Below are 22,457 nucleotides of genomic sequence, written 5' to 3'. Positions count from 1 at the left end.
CTTCTTTCTCAGGATTTCTTTGGCTATTGGTGGTCTGTTGTTGTTTTATATAAATTTTGGAATTGTTTTTTCCATTTTGGTAAAACAATGCCTTTGGAATTTTGGTAGGGATTGCTTTGTAGTAGTATGGATATTTTAACAATATTAATTCTACTCATTCATGAACTCAGGATACCTTCCCATTTATTTGTGTCTTTTTTGATTTCTTTTATCAGTGTCTTGTAATTTTTGATGTAGAGATCTTTCACCTCCTTGGTTAAACTTATTTCTAATATTTTATTATTTTTGATGCTTTTATTAATAGGATCATTTTCTTTGTTTCTTTTTCAGATAATTTGTTATTAGTGGAGAGAAACGCTATTAATTTTTGTATGTTAATTTTGTATCCTGGAACTTTTCTGAATTCATTAATTAGATATAACAGTTTGGTGGAGGCTTTAGGATTTTCCATACATAAAATCATGTCAGCTGCAAATATAGCCAATTTTATTTCTTCCTTTCCAGTTCTGATGCTTTATTTATTTTTCTTGCCTGGCTGCTCGAGGTAGAACTTCCAGTACTATAATGAATAGGAGTTGTGAGAGTGGGCACTCTTGTGCTTTCCTGATCTTGGAAGAAAAGTTTTCCAACTTTTATTATTGAGTAAGATGTAAGCTGTGGGCTTGTCATATATAGACTTTATTATGTTGAGGCACTTTATTTCTATACCTAATTTGTTAAGTGTTCTTATCATGAACAGGTAATGAATTTTGTCAAATGCTTTTTCTGCATTTATTGAGACATTTCTTTCATTACATTAATACAATATAACACATATATTGATTTGTATATGTTGAACCATCCTTGTATCCCAGGGTTAAATCTCACTGATCATGGTGAAGGATCCTTTTAATGTGCTGCTGAATTCATTTTGTTAGTTTTTATTGAGAATGTTTATATCTATATTCATCAGGGTTATTGGCCTGCAGTTTGTTTGTTTTTAGTAGTATCCCTTTCTAGCTTTGGTCTCAGGGTAATGCAGGTTCTGAAAAATAAATATGAGAGTGTTCCTTCCTCTGGGATTTTGTGGGAGATTTTGAGAAGGATTAATGTTAATTCTTTAAATGTTTGGTAAAAATATATCAGTGAAGCCACTTGGTCCTGAGTTTTTCTTTGTTGGGAGATTTTTGATTACTGATTCCATCTCTTTACTAGTAGTTGGTCTTTTCAGATTTTCTATTTCTTCCTGATTCAATTTTGGAATTTTGTACGTTTCAAGAATTTTTCCATACCTTCTAGATTTTCCAGTTTGTTGGCATATATTTGTTCACAGTAGGCTCTTATGATCCTTTGTATTTCTGCGATGTCACCTGTAATGTCTCTTTTTTCAGTTGTAATCTTGTTGATTTGGGTCCTCTCTTTTTTTCTTGCTAATCTTTTCAAAGAACCAACCCCAGTTTTGTTCATCTTCTCTATTGTTTTCCTGTTCTCTGTTTTACTTATTTCTGCTCTAATCTTTATTCTTTCTTTACTTCTGCTAAGGCTGGGCTCAATTTGCTCTACTTCCCTGTAATTTCTTTTTTGTTCTATTGGTTTTTCAGGAGAATGTTGTTTAATTTCCATGTATTCGTGAGTTTTCCAGTCTTCCTCCTGTTATTAATTTTTATTAATACCACAGGATCAGAGAAGATATTCGTATGATTTCAATCTTCTTGAATTTGCTAAGACTTATGGACTAACATATGATCTATCCTAGAAAATGTTCCATGTGTACTTGAGAAGAATGTGTCTTCTGCTGCTGTCAGATAGTGTTCTGTATATGTCTGTCATGTTCATTTGATCTATAGTGTTGTTCAGATCTGTTGTTTCCTTATTGATTTTCTGTCTGGATGATCTATCCATAGTTGAGAGTGGGATTTAAAGTCCTCAACTATAATTGTATAATTGTATTACTGTTTATTTCTCCTCTTAGCTTGGTTAGTTTTGCTTTATATATTTAGGTGCTCCAGTGTTGGGTGCATAAATATTTACAATTGTTATGTTTTTTTTTTTTTTTAAAGATTGATTGATTGATTGATTGATTGCTATGTTGGATGTTGGGTCTTCGTTTCTGTGCTAGGGCTTTCTCTAGTTGCGGCGAGCAGGGGCCACTCTTCATCGCGGTGCATGGGCCTCTCACTGTTGCGGCCTCTTGTTGCGGAGCACAGGCTCCAGATGCGCAGGCTCAGCAGTTGTGGCTCACAGGCCCAGTTGCCCCGTGGCATGTGGGATCTTCCCAGACCAGGGCTCGAACCCGTGTCCCCTGCATTAGCAGGCAGACTCTCAACCACTGTGCCACCAGGGAAGCCCGTTATGTCTTCTTGATGGATTAACCCCTTTATCGTTATAAAGACCTTCTATGTTTATTTTTACCATTTTTAGTTTAAAGTATATTTTTGTCTGACCTAAGTATAGCTAGCTACTCCTTCCTTATTATGCTTACCATCTGCTTTCCTGCCCTTCACTCTCTATCACTTCATTCTCACTCTGTGTGTGTCTTTAAGGCTAAAGAGAGTCTCTTATAGGCAGCATATTGTTGGATCTTCTTTTTTGATTCATTCAGCCATTCTATGTCTTTTGATTGGAGAATTATATCCATTTGCATTTAAAGTAGTTATCCATTTGTAAGGACTTCCTTTTGCCATTTTGTTCATTGTTTTCTGGCTGTTTTGTAGATTCATTGCTCCTTGCTTCTTGTCCCAATCTCTTTTCTTGTGTCTTGATGTCTTTTGGTATCAGTATGCTTTGATGTATCATGTTCTTTTATGTAATTACTACAGGTTTTTTCTTTGTGGTTCCCATGAGGCTTATATTAACATGCTATTTTAAGCTAATAGCAATTTAACATGGATAGCATTTCTAAACATTCACCTCCCCCTCACATTTTAGGGTATTGATGTTACACTTTACATACTTTTATATTGTGTATCCAATAACAGATTATTGTAGTTATGGTCATTTCTACCATGTTTGTTTTTAACTTTTAAGCAACTTGTAACTAAATTATGCACCATCAATTACCATACTGCAGAATCTAATTTTGACTAAAAATTTCCTTCCATCAGTTTCTTCTATTTTTGGTTGTTGTGCTTTTAATTTAATTTCTATTTTATATTGGATTATAGTTGATTTGCAATACTGTGTTAGTTTCAGGTGTACAGCAAAGTGATTCAGATATATATATATATATATATATATATATATATATATATATATATATATATATATATACACCCATTGTTTTACAGATTCTTTTCCATATAGGCTATTAAAGAATATTGAGTAGAGCTCCCTGTGCTATACAGTAGGTTCTTATCGGTTATCTATTTTATATATAGTAGTGTGTATATGTTAATCCCAAACTCCTAATTTATCCCTCCCCCCAACCTTTCCCCTTTGGTAACCATAAGTTTGTTTTCTGTGAGTCTGTTTCTGTTTTGTAAATAAGTTCATTTGTATCATTTTTTTAGATTCCACATATAAGTGATATCAAATGATATTTGTCTTTCTCTGACTTATTTCACTTAGTATGGTAATCTCTAGGTCCATCCATGCTGTTGCAAATGGCATTATTTTGTTCTTTTTTGTGGCTAATAGTCCATTGTATATATGTACCACATCTTCTTTATCCACTCCTCTGTCGATGGACATTTAGGTTGCTTCCATGTCTTGGCTATTGTAAACAGTGCTGCAATGAACATTGAGGTGCATGTATGTTTTCGAATTAAAGTTTTCTCCACATATATGGTTAGGAGTGGGATTGCTGGACCATATGGTAGTTCTATTTTTAGTTTTTTAAGGAACCTTCATACTGTTCTTCATAGTGGCTGTACCTATTTACATTGCCACCAACAGTGTAGGAGAGTTCCCTTTTCTCCACACCCTCTCCAGCATTTATTGTTTATTTTTTTAATGAGGGCCATTCTGACTGGTGTGAGGTGAGATTTCATTGTAGTTTTGATTTGCATTCCTCTGATAATTAGTGATGTTGAGCATCTTTTCATGTGCCTCTTGGCCATTTGTATGTCTTCTTTGGAGAAATGTCTATTTAGATCTTCTTCCTATTTAGATCTTCTATTTTGATGGGATTGTTTGTTCTGACATAGAGCTGCATGAGCTGTTTGTATATTTTGGAGATTAATCCCTTGTTGGTCACTTCGTTTACACATATTTTCTCCCATTCTCTGGGTTGTTTTTTCATTTTGTTTATGGTTTTCTTTGCTGTGCAGAAGCTTTTGAGTTTAATTATGTCCCATTTGTTAATTTTTGTTTTTATTTTCATTACTCTAAGAGGTGGTTCAAAAAGATCATACTGCGATTTGTGTCAAAGAGTGTTCTGCCTCTGTTTTCCTCTAAGAGTTTTATAGCATCTGACCTTACATTTAGGTCTTTGACCCATTTTGAGTTTATTTTTGCATACGGTGTTAAAGAATGAAATTAGAACACTAACATGTATTTGTCCAGTTTTCCCAGTGCCACTTATTGAAGAGACTTTCTTTTCTCCATTGTATATTCTTGCTTCCTTTGTTGTAGATTAGTTGACCATAGGTGCATGAATTTATTTCTGGGCTGTCTATCCTGCTCCATTGATCTATGTTTCTATTTTTGTGCCAGTACCATACTGTTTTGATTACTGTAGCTTTGTAATATAAACTGAAGTCAGGGAGTCTCCAGTTCTGTGTTTCTTTCTCAGGATTTCCTTGGCTATTCAAGGTCTTTTGTGTTTCCATATAATTTTAGAATTGTTGCTCTAGTTCTGTGAAAAATGCCATTGGTAATTTGATAGGGATTGCATTAAATCTGTAGATTACTTTGGGTAGTATAGTCATTTTGACAATATTAATTCTTGCAATCCAAGAACATGGTATATCCTTCCATCTGTTTGTGTCATATCTGATTTCTTTTATCAACATCTTATATAGTCTGCAGTGTATAGCTCTTTGGTCTCCTTAGGTAGGTTTATTCCTAAGTATTTTATTCTTTTTGATGCGATGGTAAATGGGATTGTTTCCTTGATTTCTCTTTCTGATCTTTCGTTTTTAGTGTATAGGAACACAAGGGATTTCTGTGTATTAACTTTGTATCCTGCAACTTTACCATATTCATTGATGAGCTTTAGTAGTTTTCTGGTAGCCTCTCTAGGATTCTCTATGTATAGTATCATGTCACCTGCAAACAGTTACAGTTTTACTTCTTCTTTTCCAATTTGGATACATTTTATTTCTTTTTCTTCTCTGATTGCTGTCTAGGACTTCCAAAACTATGTTGGATAAAAAAGGTGACAGAGGACATCCTTGCCTTGTTCCTGATCTTAGAGGAAATGCCTTCAGCTTTTCACCATTGAGAATGATGTTAGCTGTTGGTTTGTCGTATATGGCCTTTATTATGTTGAGGTAAGTTCCATCTATGCTCACTTTCTACAGAGCTTTTATTATAAATCGGTGTTGAATTTTGTCAAAAGCTTTTTCTGCATCTATTGAGATGATCCTATGGTTTTTATTCTTCAATTTGTTTTTCTTTTTAATATCTTTATTGGAGTGTAATTGCTTTACAGTGGTGTGTTCGTTTCTGCTGTATAACAAATCAGCTACACATATACATATATCCCCATATCTCCTCCCTCTTGCATCTCCCTCCCACCCTCCCTATCCCACCCCTCTAGGTGGAAACAGAGCACTAAGCTGATCTCCCTGTACTATGCGGCTGCTTCCCACTAGCTCTCTGTTTTACATTTGTTAGTGTATATAGGTCCATGCCACTCTCTCACTTTGTCCCAGCTTACCCTTCCCCCTCACAGTGTCAAGTCCATTCTGTACATCTGCGTCTTTATTCCTGTCCTGCTCCTAGGTTCTTCAGAACCATTTTTTTTTTCTAAGATACCATATATATGTGTTAGCATACGGTATTTGTTTTTCTCTTTCTGACTTACTTCACTCTGTATGACAGACTCTAGGTCCATCCACCTCACTACAAATAACTCAGTTTTGTTTCTTTTTATGGCTGAGTAATATTCCATTGTGTGTATGTGCCACATCTTCTTTATCCATTCATCTGTCGATGGACACTTAGGTTGCTTCCATGTCCTGGCTATTGTAAATAGAGCTGCAATGAACATTGTGGTACATGACTCTTTTTGAATTAGGGTTTTCTCAGGGTATATGCCCAGTAGTGGGATTGCTGGGTTGTATGGTAATTCTATTTTTAGTTTTTTAATGAACTTCCATACTGTTCTCCATAGCGGCTGTATCAATTTACATTCCCACCAACAGTGCAAGAGGGTTCCCTTTTCTCCACACCCTCTCCAGCATTTTTTGTTTGTAGATTTTTTGATGATGGCCATTCTGAATGGTGTGAGGTGATACCTCATTGTAGTTTTGATCTGCATTTCTCTAATGATTAGTGATGTTGGGCATCCTTTCACGTGTTTGTTGGCAATCTGTATATCTTCTTTGGAGAAATGTCTGTTTAGGTCTTCTGCCCATTTTTGGATTGGGTTGTTTGTTTTTTTGATATTGAGCTGCATGAGCTGCTTGTATATTTTGGTGATTAATCCTTTGTCAGTTGCTTCATTAGCAAATATTTTCAACCATTCTGAGGGTTGTATTTTGGTCTTGTTCATGGTTTCCTTTGCTGTGCAAAAAGCTTTTAAGTTTCATTAGGTCCCATTTGTTTATTTTTGTTTTTATTTCCATTTCTTTAGGAGGTGGGTCACAAAAGATCTTGCTGTGGTTTATGTCAAAGAGTGTTTTTCCTATGTTTTCCTCTAAGAGTTTTATAGTGTCTGGTCTTACATTTAAGTCTTTAATCCATTTTGAGTTTATGTGTATGAGTTTTGTGTATGATGTTAGAGAGTGTTCTAACTTCATTCTTTTACATGTAGCTGTCCAGTTTTCCCAGCACCACTTATTGAAGAGGCTGTCTTTTCTCCACTGTATATTCTTGCCTCCTTTATCAAAGATAAGGTGACCATAGGTATGTGGGTTTATCTCTGTGCTTTCTATCCTGTTCCATTGATCTATATTTCTGTTTTTGTGCCAGTACCAAACTGTCTTGATTACAATAGCTTTGTAGTATAGTCTCAAGTCAGGGAGCCTGATTCCTCCAGCTCCTTTTTTCTTTCTCAAGATTGCTTTGGCTATTCGGGGTCTTTTGTGTTTCCATACAAGTTGTGCAATTTTTTGTTCTAGTTCTGTGAAAAATGCCATTGGTATTTTGATAGGGATTGCATTGAATCTGTAGATTGCTTTGGGTAGTATAGTCCTTTCCACAATGTTGATTCTTCCAATCCAAGAACATATATCTCTCCATCTGTTTGTATCATCTTTAGTTTCTTTCATCAGTGTCTTATAGTTTTCTGCATACAGGTCTTTTGTCTCCTTAGGTAGGTTTATTCCTAGGTATTTTATTCTTTTTGTTGCAGTGGTAAATGGGAGTGTTTCCTTAATTTCTCTTTCAGATTTTTCATCATTGGTGTATAGGAATCCATGAGATTTCTGTGCATTAATTTTGTATCCTGTTACTTTACCAAATTCATTGATTAGCTCCAGTAGTTTTCTGGTAGCATCTTTAGTATTCTCTATTTATAGTATCATGTCATCTGCAAACAAACAGTGACAGTTATACTTCTTTTCCAATTTGCATTCCTTTTATTTCTTGTTCTACTCTGATTGCCATGACTAGGACTTCTAGAACTATGTTGGATAAAAGAGGTGACAGTGGACATCCTTGCCTTTTTCCTGATCTTAGAGGAAATGCCTTCAGCTTTTCACCATTGAGAATGATGTTACCTGTGGGTTTGTCATATATGGCCTTTATTATGTTGAGGTAAGTTCTGTCTATGCCCACTTTCTAGAGAGCTTTTATTATAAATTGGTGTTGAATTTTGTCAAAAGCTTTCTCTGCATCTATTGAGATGATCATATGGTTTTTATTCTTCAACTTGTTGATGTGGTGTATCATACTGATTGATTTGCGGATATTGAAGAATCCTTGCATCCCTGGGATAAAATCCCACTTGATCATGGTGTATTATCCTTTTAGTGTGTTGTTGGATTCAGTTTGCTAGTATTTTGTTGAGGATTTTCATGTCTATGTTTATCAGTGATATTGGCCTATAATTCTTTTTTTGTGATATCTTTGTCTGGGTTTGGTATCAAGGTAATAGTGGCCTCAGAATGACTTGGGAGTTTTCCTTCTTCTGCAGTTTTTTGGAAGAGTTTCAGAAGGATAGGTGTTAACTCTTCTCTAAATGTTTGATAGAATTCACCTGTGAAGCCATCTGGTCCTGGACTTTTATTTGTTGGGATTTTTAAAATCACAGTTTCAATTTCAGTGCTTGTGATTGGTCTGTTCATATTTTCTATTTCTTCCTGGTTCATTTTTGGAAGGTTGTACCTTTCTAAGAATTTGTCCATTGCTTCTATGTTGTCCATTTTATTGGCATATAGTTTTTTGTAGTAGTCTCTTATGATCCTTTGTATTTCTGTAGTGTGCATTGAAACTTCTCCTTTTTTATTTCTAATTTTATTGATTTGAGTCCTCTCCCTTTTTTTTCTTGATGAGTCTGGCTTAAGGTTTATCTTCTCAAAGAACCAGCTTTTAGTTTCATTGATGTTTGCTGTTGTTTCTTTGTCTCTATTTCATTTATTTCTGCTCTGATCTTTAGGATTTCTCTCCTTCTACTAGGTTTTGTTTGTGCTTCCTTCTCTAGTTGCTTTAGGTGTAAGGTTAGATTGTTTATTTGAGATTTTTCTTGTTTCCTGAAGTAAGATTGTATTGCTGTAAGCTTCCCTCTTAGAACTGCTTTTGCTGTATCCCAAAGGTTTTGGACCGTCATTTGTCTCGAGGTATTTTTTTGATTTCCTCTTTGATTTCTTTAGTGATCCATTGGTTGTTTAGTAACAAATTGTTTAGCCTCCATGTGTTTGTGTTTTTTACAGTTTTCTTGTAGTTGATTTTTAATATCAGAGCATTTTGGTTGGAAAAGATGCTTGATATGATTTCAGTTTTCTTATATTTACTGAGGCTTGATTTGTGGCCCAAGATGTGATCTATCCTGGAGAATGTTCCATGTGCATTTGAGAAGAAAGTATATTTGGCTACTTTCAGATGGAATGTTCTATAAATATCAGTTAAGTCCATCTGGTCTAGTGTGTCATTTAAGGCCTGTGTTTCCTTATTGATTTTCTGTCTGGATGATCTGTCCATTGATGTAAGTGGGGTGTTAAAGTCCCCCACTATTAGGGTACTTTTACTTCCACTCAAAGAACTCCCTTTAGCATTTCTTGTAAGTCAGAGTTAGTGGCAATGAATTCCCTCAGCTTTTGTTTGTTTGTTTTGGAAAGTATTTCTCTCTCCTTAATTTTTGAAGGATGGTTTTGCCAGATATAGATTTCTTGGTTGGTGGGGGGTTTTTTGTTTCAACATTTTAATATATTATTCCATTTTTTTCTTGGCCTGAAAAGTTGCTGCTGAAAAATCTGCCAAAAGTCTTAGGGAGGTTCCCTTTTATTTAAATCTCTCTTTTCCTTTGCTGCTTTCAAAATTCTTTCTTTGTTTTTGACTTTCGACAATTTAATTGTAATGTCTCTAGGTGTAGCCCTGTTTGGGAACTTTTGAGTCTCATGTGTCTGGATGTCCATTTCTCTCCCCAGGTTTGGGAAGTTGTCAGCCATTATTGCTTTAAATACACTTTCTATTTTCCTTCTGGAATTTCCATAATGCAGATATTGTTTCTTTTGGCTGTGTCCAATAAGTTCCATAGGTTTTGTTCACTTTTTCCTTTTGGCTCCCCTTACTGGGTAATTTCAAACATCCTGTGTTCTAGGTCACTGATTCTTCTGCATGATTGAGTCTGCTCTTGAAGCTCTCTATTGAGTTCATCAGTCATTGTATTTTTAAACTCTGGGATTTCTGGGGTTTTTTCCCCCAGTGGTCTCTCTTTCTTCATTGAACTTCTCACTTTGTTCATGCATTGTTTTCCTAATTTCACTTAGTTGTCTGTATTTTCTGGTATTTCACTAAAATTTAAGAGGATTAGTCTAGTATGAACTATTTATTTGTCTGACACTTCATATACCTCTTTCTTTAGGGTCAGTTATTGGAGCCTTATTAGTTTCCTTTGGTGGTGTCATGTTTACCTCATTTTTCATGGTCCTTGACTTCTTTCATTGGTATCTGTGAATTTGAGTAAGTAAGTATTATCCTCTTCCAGACTTTACAGGTTCACTGTGGCAGAGACGACAGTTTTGTTTTAACCAGTCAGCTCAGTTTGAGTTTCTGGATGTGTCCACAGGTAATTCCCTTGGGCAGGTTTGGCTTGATATCAGGGACTATTTTTGGTTGAGGCAACTGTCTGTCTGAGCTCTGAGGTCAGAGTGGGATATCTGCTAGTTGAGGAGATTTAGATAGGATTGCTGGCTTGCTTCCCTGCCCAAGCAAGGCTAAAGTATGATTTCTGCAGTTGATTGGTGAGATTTAGACAGTTGGGACTGGGTTCTATATTTATATATAGTAGTTGGGGGCTATGAATTAGCTTACCTGCCCTGGCAGGGCAGCAGAACTGTCCCCAGGACCTGCACAGCTTCTTGTTTGGGGACCCAAATCAGGCAAAACTATGCACTGAATTCCCTGGCCAGAGAAAGCACCAGTTTTGCTCTGCAGACGGGGCAAGCCACAGGCTGTGCTCTCTGTTCATCTTATACTTTAAGCAGATCTGCTGGGTGGGCTCTGGTTAGATCACCTGGTTGGGAGGCCTGAAGCTGGGTTTAGCAATGAACATGGCTATGAATTAGTTTTCTTGCCAGGGCAGCGTGGGAGAACTGGATCCAAATCAGTAAGGCTGTTTTTGCTCTTGACTGAAGTAAGTTGACCTGCACCCCAAGTTCCCTGGCCAAGTGGGGCCACTAGCTTTGCTCTGTGGACAATTAACTCTGTCTGCTGGACTCTTCAGTTGAGCATTATTGGGCTACATGGCTTTCCAGTCGGATGAGGCTGGGAGCTATACTCAGCAATAGATGGGGCTATGAATTAGCTCCCCTGCCTGGGCAGGGGCTGAATAGTCTCCAGAGCCAAGAGGCTGTTGGTTTGAGGACCCGAATCAGGCTGACCTGCACCCTGCCAAGTTCCCTGGTCAGACTGCACTGCTGTCTTGGCTCTGCAGATGAGCAAAGCTGCTGGTCGGGATTACTAGTTGGGCGCTGCAGGTAGGAACTTGGTCTGCCAAGATCTGAGTGCTGATTGTTGGAAGCCCTTTCCTGTCATAATTAGATTCCCAGCAGGAAAGCCTGTCAGATTCCCCCATGGGGCAGTACCAGAATGGGGGCTCCCAAGAAGTGACCGACAATGCTGGGGGAGATGCATGTTTACCCTGGGTGGTGCTTCTTCTCTGGAGGAACTACAGGCTTAGGGACAGCCATTCCCTGTGATGCTGTGCTGGCCTGAGGGAGGGGCAACGTGGGCCGCATACAGCTACTTTTCTTACCTTCTAATGCAATCTGTCTCTGTGGTGCAGGGGGTGCTTCCTCCTCAGTCCCGTGTTCTAGGATTTTTTCATTAATGTCTTGTCTATGAATAGTTGTTAGTTGTTCTTCTTGTGCTGGGGGACAAAGTCAGGAATGACTGACTAGGTCACAATCTTGGTGATATATCACTCTCTAGAAGCATTTCTTTATATGTTCATTTGGGAACCCAAATGATGGGGGGTCTACCATCTTCAGCAGAAGCTCCAAATGTCGTCACCTTGGAAGGCTTGATTCTGAGCAAACGTCAGGATTATAGGATCTTACAAGAGGTTTTTATGGGCCAGGGCTAGAATTGCTATAAGAACTTTGGCCCACGTTCCACTGGTCAGAACCCAGTCACATGGACATAAGCTGTTTAAGGAAGACTGGAAAATAATATTGTCTACTCAGGCAGTTGCTATCCGTAGGAATTGTACACAATGATTAGGGAGCAAAAATTTTTGGCAGACAACTAGCCATCTTTGCCACAGGAGATTTAAAAATATATAAGCCCAAATTAACACAACATTGTAAAGCGACTATACTCCACTAAAAATTAATTTTAAAAATATTTATAAGTCCTATTCATGTTGTCTAGTATGTAGTTGAAAAGATATAACTCTCATAGAAGGTCCACTTATGTAGTGTTCAAATATATTATACCCTGTCTGAAGAAAGATTCCTTTACCTGAAGGTAAAGGATTTGACTATTTACCTAGAAGCTAGAAAAAGGGTGGCAAAGAAGAAAATTTTAGTATCTTCAGCAGTTCTAGTAAAGAACCTATAATGACTGGTAGAGTTAAGCATCTAGACCTCTTGACAGGCATATCATCTTTTTAAGAAAATAGATGCATCAGACTTGTATGTTGGTGATGGTAGCCATCCAGATTACCCAGTAAGCCTTACCCTGATTGTATATTTAACATAAAATCATCTAATAAATAATCATATGATTTCCCACATAATTTTTCTTATAGGAAAAGAAGATGATACCAGCTAACAAGTATTCTCTTTTGGCTGGCTGTTTTATTTCTCTCTGTAAGACAATTAATTTAGCATTTTGGTGAATACATAGGTTTTAGAGTTCTATAGCACTAATTTCATCATCCAATTTCTAATCAATTGGGAAATAAGACCAACAGAGTGAGGCAGATGAGAGATCAAATATGAATTTTTTTAATTAATAAAGTTAGTATTGGAAAATGGGGCATGTATCTGCAGTCAAGTGGATTACTGTATTTTGAAAAATTACACACGTTTACCCTTCCAGTTAAGGCAATGGTGTCAGAATGCAGACCATCCTCTATAGAGCTTCCCCCGCATAGTTTATGGCAAAAAGAAGCAAAGGATAGCATTGGACATATGCTGGCAGCTCAAAGAAAGTAGGAAGAGAAAGTGGCACAAGCATGCCCAGCCCCTCAAACTAGCAAGTAAGTCAGAGAAGTCATCTATTTTCCATGAAGCAGAGAAATGTTAGAAGAATTAAACTAGAAGAGCTCATGTGAAACTAATTTGATTGGGGGCAGCTGAAGACAGCAGCATTAACATATTACAAATATGAGTTAGCCTCCTAGAGATAACCAGTGACCTATGGCTGTATGTAATTTTTTTTATTTGTAGTTCTGAGAACCAAGGTTTATACCGCAGAAAACAGTGAGTGTTTTCTAAGTGCTTAGGCATCATTTTCAAATAATATTTCTATCTATCTCATTGCTCCTTACCTTCAGCAGTTTCTAATATTTATAGTTTCTTATAATACTTGTTGATGCAACATTATTTTGTCCAACCACTTTTGATACAGAGCAGTTAGTCTTAACATATAAATAGATGCTCATTTTTTTATATCAGAGCATTTGTGTATTTCCAAAAGTTTAAATCTTACATCTGAATGAAAATAGGAAACAACTGAAAACATGTAAGATGCTGTTAGTTATATTAAGGATGATTTCAAAGTTATATTGCCAGTAAGAAATTTCTTAAGATAGATAGGAAGAAAAAAATTAGTATCATGATTGATATACTGAATGAGAGCACAATCAGATTTTAAAGATCTATTACTGAGGCTTTACAATTGAAAGGCAGATGTGCTCATGCAAAAATCAAAGAAAATGGTCTGATATGCCAAGGAAGCAAAACACTACTTCAGCAAAGCTGAAAAATTAAGCATTGACTAATGGAAATAAGATACTGAGGAAACATTTTTGTACCTTTTGCCTTTAAAAGATACAAGGAAACCTTTGAGAAAGGAATAAAGTAAATTTGACATTGTTTGGGCAAACGATATTTAGAAGTTGTATATTTTAATTTTAGCATGCTCTCCTTTTCTTATGGAAGACTAATGCAATAGCAGATAGTTGCTAGTTCATTTAATCGTATAGTAACTCACTCAGTAAAAGAGTGTGAATATTGCTATTAGTATATCCAGAAATAATTTTTCTTGCTTTAAACAATTTGGAGTTCTATTTTAAACAAACACTTTTCATAATTTTGCATTACGGCATGTAAGTCGCAACTGCATTTAAACCTACTGTGAACAATCCATTGCAGAGAAAGTGACACAGACCTTTCCCCAATGGTCATCAGGTAATTGATGCTTTATGTGAAAGAATCAATGCAAAGCAAGAAGTTTACTTCTGGTTTCACGGAAATAATAATTAAACTGTGATTTATGTATACAACCATGTGAGTTAGTTAGATTAAATTTATAAAGTGAAATTCAGAAAAGATATATTCAGTGGCCAAAATGAGAAAGAAAGAAAGAAAACTGTTGGTAAAGCAGTAGCCTGTTTATACTACATTTCTTCTGAAACCCGGTAAAACATTATGGATAAAGGAAGGAAGGATATTGTTGATGCATCATCTCTATTTCTAAGCCAAGAAGAGCATCATGGTGATGAATCGTAATGGAGGCTAGAATATGAGTAGCATCCAATTTTACAGCAGGGGATGGAATTGACTAAACAGAAATCAACACTAACCATCATACAAAATACCCAAGCACTACAAGCTTCACTGAGAAGTAACATCTTCTGTCTGGGTGACTCCTTGTCCTGAGGGTGGAATGCCAAAAGCTGAATTCTCATCATTTTCTTCCTGAAGTTGTGATCACAGATCAATATCCATCTACTTGCCTTAACCACTGCTGAACAAACAGCTGTACCATATAGAATTATCTCGTTCAAAGATGAAGTGGAGACAAAGAAGAACATATGCACAGATACAGTGGAAAAGGGAGGAGTGATTGATAAACCTAACAATTCATCTGAACTTTCATTAACAAACACACTTAAGAAAAAATAATTCTGTCCGGGTAACAGAAAACATTTCACACAAATACATCTACATACCCCTAAATAAACTAAAGGAAAAAATTCTAATATAAAGAGGAGATTGCAGTAGTGATTAAAAAAGAGAGGAGACATACTAGCAGATAAAATATGAATCAGCAAAATACAGAAAACAGAGACATGAAATAAAACCACTATAGTAATGAAAACTACATTTGAACCAGAAAGAAACAGAATAAATACTACTGAACAAACACAAGGTGACTATGAAAAACAAATTACTTAAAAACATTTTAATAACTGTGCTTAATGAGATGATAGACATGGAAAAACATAGGAAAACAAATGAGTGGATTTCTAAAAGAAGAGAATATTTTAAAATTCAAAAGGAATAAGATATTTCCTGAAATAATTAATAGAAGAATTGACTCTCTAGACCAAAAATGCAAAATTTGCTCCAGGAAAGGTTGGTTTAAAATGACGAACACTGACACATATGTTGATAACATTATTGAACTTGAAGGATCAAGAAAGAATCACCTATGGTATTCAGACAGAAAAATTAAATTACTTGTAAAGATGAAGCATAAAATAACTGGCTCCAGGATTCTCCACAGTAAATCTGATGTAAGCCAACAGTTGAGCTATATATAGAGAGAGTGTTCCTAAACATTTTATAAGACTCATATTTTTATTCACTTAAAATATGAATGGGCGTTCTGGTTCAAGATGACGATGTATAAAGACCTTGAACTCACCTCCGTCCACAGACACACTGAATCTATGCTACATATGGAGCAATATCCTCTGAGGAGGAAGAAAAAAAACTAGCTGAGCACCTCCTGCGTAGCAGATAAGTGAGAAGGAAAACACATCAAAGTGGGTAGGAGAGGCTGAGGCAAACTCAGCATAATCCCCACCACCCCACCATGGTGACTCACAGTCAGGAGGGGACGCCAAACCCCACCTTCTGCCTGAGAAGCAAAAGGTGTGAACTACACACTGAACACCCCAACTTTGAAGATCTCCACCTGAGAGACAAGACACCAAAGCATCTAGCTTTGAAAGCTAACATGGCTTGCATCCGTGAGAAGCAGAGGGCTAGAGTGAACGCAGAAAGGGCTCTTAAAGGGCTCTCACACTCAGACTCACCTGCCCTAAAGCCCAGCACCGAGGCAGCCAACCGAAAGGCACCCAGACTTTCTGTGAAAGAGGTTATTTGCTTACAGCATTGATGTGAGGCGCAGGCATCTAATTGACACACATTTAGGAGCCAACTGAAATACTCTCGGGGGATAAAGTCTGGCAGGCACCATTCTTACACTCTCCCTCTGCCTCACTCCAGCTCACTGCTGTCTTCCAGAAAGAGCTTGTACCCTTGTTGGTACCCTGAGTTTTGTGTCTGCTGCCCAAAGGACACCCCTATGTCACGTGGCTCTGGTGGCCGGAGGGGCTTACGCTCTCAGGCCCCGCAGGCCTGTAAGACACTGAGAAAGAATTCTTAACCGGTTCCCAACTCCAGGACGCAGCAAGAGGCAGCAAACAGAAATGCCCAGTCTTTCTATGAAAGACACCTAGGAGCTAATATTCATAGGTACAGTCTGAGAGGCAAGGTTGTACTTCAACACATATGTAAGGGCCAACTTTCATCGTCTCCAGAGGCCTCAGAGGATGGGCGATATCTTTGTGCTCTCCCTGTGCCATGCCCCAGAGCGCCAACATCTCCCAGCAGGGAACCTGTACACGTGTCTGGTGCCCCAGTTTTGTAGCTGCTGCCCAGGGGATGCCCGGTGATCGTCTGGCTGTGGTGGCCAGTGGGGCTTGAATTCCCGAGTCCCATGGCACTGTACAAATGGAAAGAAAGACAGTTCTTGGCTGGCTGCCACCTCCATGGCACAGTACAGACGGCAGACTGAAACACATCCAAAGTCTTTCTGTGAAAGAGGACTATTACTGGCTTGTCCTGGAAGCCTGAAGGGCAGGCATCTCCTTTGGCACACAATTAATTAGGTGCCTACTGAGGTGCTATCCAGGGACGAAAGCTAGTGGGTGCTGTCTTTGCTCTCTTTCCCTGAATCGCTATGGCTCACCGGTATCTCACAGAAAGGAGCTTGTACACTCTTCTGACACCTCAATTTTTGTGCCTGTGTGCAGGGAACCACCTCTAAATTACTCAGCTCTGGCTGCCAGTGAGACTTAACACTTGCAAGGAGCCAAGAATATACAACGGGGAAAGGGTAGTCTCTTCAATAAATACTGTGGGAAAACTGGACAGTCACATGCAAAAGAATGAAACTGGATCACCATCTTATGCCATTAACAAAAATTAACTCAAAATGGGTGAAAGACTTGAACATAAGACCTGAAACCATAAACTCCTAGAGGAAAACATAGGCATTAAGCTTTTTACATTGGTCTTGATATTTTTTTGAATTTGACACCAAAAGCAACAAAAGCAAAAATAAACAAGTGGGACTACATCAAATTAAAATGCTTCTGCACAGAAAAGGAAACCATTAACATAATGAAAAAACAGCCTACTGAATGAGAAAAAATATTTGCAAATGATGTATCTGATATATGAATTCTTTACATATTTTTTTGCATCTATAACTCAATAACAAAGAAACAGGCAATCCATTAAAAGATAGGCAGAGGAGCTAAACAGACATTTTTCCAGAGAAGACATACAGATGGCCAACAGGTACGTGGAAAGATGTTCAACATCACTAATCATCAGGGAAATAAAAATCAAAACCACAGTGAGATATCACGTCACACCAGTTAGAATGGATATTATCAAAAAGACATGAAATTACAAATGTTGGCAAGGATGTGAGAAAAAGGAATGTGAACTGTTGGTGGGAATGTAAATTGGTGCAGCCACTATGGAAAACAATATGGAGGTTCCTCAAAAAATTAAAAATAGAATTACCGTATAATTCAGCAATTTCACTTCTGGGTATTTATCCTAAGACCAAAACAGTATCAAAAAGATATCTGCATTCCCAATTCACTGAAGTATAATTACCATAGCCAAGATAGGGAAGCATCCCAAGTTTCCATTGATGGATGAATGGATAAAGAAAGCATATAGAGATAGACAGATAGATAGGTGATAGATAGGTAGGGATATAAACACACACCCACTGGAATATTACTCAGCCTTGAAAAAAAGAAGAAAATATTGCCATTTGCAATAACCTGGATGGATCCTAGGGCGTTAATGCTAGGTGAAACAAGTCAGAGAAAGACAAATACCACATGATCTCATTTACATACAGAATCTAAAGAAAACCCCACAAAAGACACAACCAAACCAAGCTCATGGATACAGATAACAGATTGGTGATTGCTAGATGTGGGGTGTGTGATGGGTGAAATGGATGAAGAAGATCAAAAACTTCCAGTTATAAAATAAATAAGCCATGGAGATGTAATGTACAGTATGGTGACTACGGTTATACTGTATTGTAGATTTGAAAGTTGCTAAGAGTAAATCTTAAAAGTTCTCATCACAAGAAAAACTTTGTAACATGATGAATATTAACGATACTTATTGTGGTGATCATTCTGCAATATATGTGAATATTGAATCATTATGTTGTATACCTGAAACTAATATATTGTTATATGTCAATTATATCCCAATTAAAAATAATTAAAATTTAAAAAAACATGAATATAAAGTATTTCCTAAATATATACACTTAACAAATATAGACATGTATAAACCTTTCTTGATAAGATAAAGAAAAATTATTTGATAAAGATATTCAACCAAGAGATAAATTTAGTATATACAAATCAGGAATGATGAAACCATGATTTTAAAGATGTTGTTTCTTTATATAGAAATATATATATAGAGAGAGAGAGAGAATAAATATAAAAATAAATCTAGGAGAACTTTGGGGATTATTGATACAGAGGTGACAATGTCTTGGGAGAATCTCTCTCTTTCTTTCTCTAAAGATCCTTTCCCTCTCCTCCTTCTCAACATTCGATGAGTTATAGAAGATGCAAATTTTCATTTGTGCTGTGTAAGAGCCAGTAATATCTTTTACTATGTTTAGTGGCTGTTTAAACAAATCATTCTGTAACTCTGAAAGAATAAGAAATCTCTAACTACATTCTTTGTTCCTCATTTGTAATGGTACCTGTGAAATGGACATTTACAGACTCTGATTTGTACTTACTTTTCTTCACGCAATGCCTCTATTCAACCTTTTTCAACTTACTTTATTAATTGTACATCCTTACATCCTAACCCTTTTTGTGTATCATAGATTTCTTTCCACAGAATCATTTCTTTGTCCTGCATGTCACCAATAAGTTCTTCAAAGTTTCTAAAATTTCATGAAATACACATGAAACAGGTGCTAAACTTAATTCAGTTTAATCATATCAGACCAAAATATCTTTATCGAACTAACTCAAAACGGCTTTTTCTGTAGGTAAACCACAAGAAAGAAGAAAATATCAGTTTTACAGCTCATTCATCCCAAAATATTTATGGAGAGTCTTAATTATCAGTGCCAATTTGATGTCTGGCAAATTATGTATCTGTGCTTCTTTATTTGTTAAACATTAAATTAAGTAGTGATAATGCTATCAGTAAAATTTTTTAAAGGACATTAACTCGCAGAATTATTATGATTGAATTAAACGATGCAATGAGAAATCTCTCAAGTTAGTGCCTCCGATTTATCAAATGCTCAGTAATTATTCAGTTTGCGTCTCCCAGAAAATTGGCCCACCCAATGCATTCACATAAAGCAGCCCTACTCTCTACAAGGTGTAAAGCCAAGCACTCCCAACAAAATAGCACTCCCCAAACGAGATGTTTCTAGCCAGAAATCACTTTGGGGAATACAAAACTGTATTGCCTCATTCCTTTCAGGTCTGAGAAATGTAGCTTGGATAGGTCTACCTTCCACAGAGTGACGTTTTGGCCTTTGCTCTGTCTTCCTGCTTGTCCAAATCCTGTTTTCTGCCAATTCTATTTCAAGATTGACATGATTCCAGGTGCTGTCGTTGCCAGTTCTACAACATCCTGCCTGTTTGGAAGGACAGTTTATAGGAGAGAGAGATCCTTACTGCCTGCTGTGGCAATGAACCTGTTGCTGTGGTCACCTTGGCCATTCACCTTCTCTATGTGGGATCTGGCTGTCCTTTTGGATTACCCTGTCTTGGACTTGGACACAGAGCTTCTGAGATGAATACCATGAGTCTTCCCTGATATGCTACCCAGACTGTTTTGTCCATTATATAAATGCCCACAGCCTGTCATGTATCAGACACTGAGGAAGCAAAAGTTAATTATCGAGTACCACACTAAATATTAGGGACATAAAGATAACTAAAGATAGCTCCCTATCTTCAAAACCTTCTGCTAATAAAATAATCCTTAGTAATTTTTTCTGACATCCCTAAGAGAACAGAGATCCAGGATACAACTCCTCATTTCATCTGGCCACACTGCTCTACCAGATCCCTCAGCGTAGATGATCAGGGGATATTATAGGCAAAAAGCTCCAACAAAGTAGTAGTAAAAATAGCAACCAAGGGGCTTCCCTGGTGGCGCAGTGGTTGAGAATCTGCCTGCCAATGCAGGGGACACGGGTTTGAGCCCTGGTCTGGGAAAATCCCACATGCCGCGGAGCAACTGGGCCCGTGAGCCACAACTACTGAGCCTGCGCGTCTGGAGCCTGTGCTCCGCAACAAGAGAGGCCGTGATAGTGAGAGGCCTGCGCACCGCGATGAGGAGTGGCCCCCGCTTGCTGCAACTAGAGAAAGCCGTCGCTCAGAAACGAAGACCCAACACAGCCATAAATAAATAAATAAATAAATTTATAAAAAAAAAAAATAGCAACCAACATTTCTTGAGAGTGTAAAACTAGCAAAAGGGTTTTACATATATTCATTTATTTGCCTAACAGTCATAGAAGTGTGGTACCATTATTATCTGTTTTACTGATGAAATGGAAGCATAAGGAAATTAACCCAGGTTACATAGTAAATTAGAGCTATATTTTGAACAGATAAAATAAAAATTTGTATTTTATGGCAAGTCAAGAAAGATTTAAACATAAAAAATTTTCTCTTGGGGCTTCCCCTGGTGGCGCAGTGGTTGAGAATCCGCTTGCCAATGCAGGGAACACGGGTTCGAGCCCTGGTCTGGGAAGATCCCACGTGCCGCGGAGCAACTAAGCCCGTGAGCCACAACTACTGAGCCTGCGCGTCTGGAGCCTGTGCTCCGCAACAAAAGAGGCCGCGATAGTGAGAGGCCCGCGAACCGCGATGAAGAGTGGCCCCCGCTCCTCGCAACTAGAGAAAGCCCTCGCATGAAACGAAGACCTAACACAGTCAAAAATAAAAATAAATAAAAAATAAAATTAAAAAAAAAAAATTTTTTTTTCTCTGCCCTTTGGCCTCCTCTCTCCCCTCTACTGTGCATTAGGTATCTGTATTATGCATCGACCAGACCTCCCCATCAGCAGAAATACTTGCTCAACTATAAAGAACAACATTCTCCTAGCACCAACAGGACAACTCCTTAGGAGATAACCTTCCTTCTTAATTTTGTAAGGGGCCACGGTGACCCATAACCCACTATTCGTTTCGTACTTGCAGACCTGGATTGTGCAAACTATCTACATCATTTAATGTACGGCCCTTTGTCTCAAAAACCTGTATAATTGTGCTTTGACCTCCCAGGAGCAGGACAGTTCTCAGAGCTTTCTGAGAGGCTCTTCCCACGTTATAATCCTCAACTTGGCTCAAATACAATTTTCTATTTCTTTCTTAGATTGACTGATTAATTTTTTTCATCAACAGAACTCAGCTCTCGGGAACTAGAAGAACCACATATACACACACAAGATCATTAGTAATAGATATAAATACACGTAGAGATACCGCTAGACATTTGGAATGCTAGAATATTACTTTACTAGATCACTGCATTGCTACACTAGTATTCTGAGATTCAAGTGCTGTAAATTGTATTGCAGCCATTCCACTAAATATATATGGACTTTGATTTCAATAAATCTTTAAATTATACAGCATAAACATTTCCTTAACACAAACTAAAAGACCAATAGCATACAAAGGCTGACACAGAGCACGCATACCTTACACATTCACTGAATTATTTTCCTGGGTTTATACTTTTTGTTGTCCCAATTAGAAGGTTACTCTTTTATAGCCTATTCTTCTACTTAAGTTTAGACTTTCTTCAATCAAAAAGCAGACTTTATGCAAGAATGCAAATTTCTTAAAATATTTGAGGGTGCTGTCAATTTAGGTATGATTTGTTAATCCTGTGAGTATGAATTTTGTTCTTGTAACCAATATTACATTTTCAGGTACATATACCTCACCTAATAAACTAGGAAGGAAAAAATTTCATAAACTCCATAAGCTTTAGCACTGGAATGGAACAATTTCAGAAGATAATGGTCATTATTTTTAGTGCAGGGATTATTTCAAAATACCAGACACATACAGATAAAAAAGAGTTTACTGTAATTTGTGATGCAGCTTTTTATGTATTTTTACATGCTTTTATTACTAGAAACTTATTATTACATTTACAGTGCTTTAAGGGTGTGTTCCCATGTAGAGACAGCAATGCTTTTAGCTA

The sequence above is a fragment of the Balaenoptera borealis genome (genome assembly GCF_965194805.1).
Source record: "Balaenoptera borealis genome assembly, chromosome: 4".
Classification (NCBI taxonomy): Eukaryota; Metazoa; Chordata; class Mammalia; order Artiodactyla; family Balaenopteridae; genus Balaenoptera; species Balaenoptera borealis.
The sequence above is the reverse complement of the archived record's forward strand: the minus strand, read 5'-3'. Positions refer to the sequence as shown.